Genomic DNA, 1,701 nt, shown 5'->3' with positions numbered 1-1,701 from the left:
CACTAACATGCAACTTTCAAATAAACCAGTGAGTCTGAAAGGAACTTTTAAAGAACACCGATCACATGACCTGTTTAATTTTGCCTCATTTATTTTCTGGTGAGAAACGCCCCCTGTTGGCTAATGCTCAACTTATCTGTGAGCTCTGATGAAATGAAAATCTGTTACACTGATATTTTGTTTTTATCTTGCAGATCAGTGAGTGAAATGCACCAGGTAAAATCAACAGAAAAAACTTCACATGTTCTTCCACGTTCATAGAGAGGAGCTCATGGTTCATAGACACAGCTGCCAGAGACGGAGAAACGCAAGGACAGGTACAGATAAACTCAGCCTGAAAACATCTAAACATGTTTCTGGAGTAACACAACAACACACTTCACTCTGATGTCAACAGACAATTTTACATCTTGTAGCTGAAAGTGTGCACAGAACAATGATCATGATTTGGATCATAGACGAACATTAACTCTTCATGTGCTGGTGAGCTGCACTGAAACTGTGGCTGCAGACTCTGTCAAGTGTCAAGTGTCTGTTATTGTCATTACCATGTGCAGTCGTACAGTACAGAGTGAAATGACAGCTTTCCTCCGAGACGCTGGTGCTACATATGACATATAATAGAAAAACACGGGACTACGTAAAGTGCAATGTGCAAAAAATTGCAAAGAAAACAAGACAAGACAGTGCAACACTAGACCGAACAGGGCGACACAGACACAAGACAGTGCAATGGATGTGTGTGTGTGTCAGTCCAGTCACTGAGTGTTCAGGAGTCTGACGGCTTGGGGGAAGAAACTGTTCCATAGTCTGGCAGTGAGGGCCCGAATGCTCCGGTACCTCTTTCCAGAAGGCAGCAGGGTGAAAAGTGTGTGTGAGGTCCTCCATAGTGCTGGTGGTGTTGCAGATGGAGCGGGTGCTGAAAGTGTCCTTGGTGGAGGGAAGAGAGGCTCCAATGATCTTCTCAGCTGCTCTCACTATCCATTGTAGGGTATTGCAATCCGATATGGTGCAGTTACCACACCAGGCAGTGATGCAGCTGCTCAGGATGCTCTCGACAGTCCCTCTGTAGAAGGTGGTAAGAATGGATGATGGCAGATGGGCTTTCCTCAGCTTCTGCAGGAAGTAGACACGCTACTGGGCTTTTTGGTTATGGAGCTGGTGTTGAGGGACCAGGAGAGGTTCTCCACCAGGTAGAGACCAAGGAATCTGGTGCTCTTGACAACCTCCACAGAGGATCTATTGATGTTAAGTGGGCAGTGATCTCTCCGTGCTCTCCTGAAGTCAACAATCATCTCTTTTGTTTTGTCCACATTCAGAGACAGGTTGTCAGCTCTGAGATGAGTTTGAATCCCTGTGATCAAGACCTCAAGTTCAGAGTCAACTTTTCTGAGATCACCTGTGATTTTCACATTTACCAGAAGTGCAGCTGCTGAGAGGCTGAGGGGTAGCCGCCAAAATGTTTTAGAAGATGAGAAAGTTCATGTGAGAGACAAGATTCAGCTCTGCTAAGTTTTTTATACTTTTATTTAAAACATATAAATGTGTGTGAAAAGGTTCTTCCTCAAATCAAATTTTATCGTCACAGGGAGAAGATGATCTGCAGGATCCTGCTGCTCATCATCCTCACCTCATGTGTCTCTGGTTAGTTTACAGCTTCACTTTATGAACTCCAAATAAAGCTCAACAACAGATTTGTTC

This window comes from Pundamilia nyererei, unplaced genomic scaffold, assembly GCF_000239375.1.
Source record: "Pundamilia nyererei isolate P.nyererei 1_Seehausen unplaced genomic scaffold, PunNye1.0 scaffold01484, whole genome shotgun sequence".
Lineage (NCBI taxonomy): Eukaryota > Metazoa > Chordata > Actinopteri > Cichliformes > Cichlidae > Pundamilia > Pundamilia nyererei.
This window is presented reverse-complemented; position numbering follows the sequence as displayed.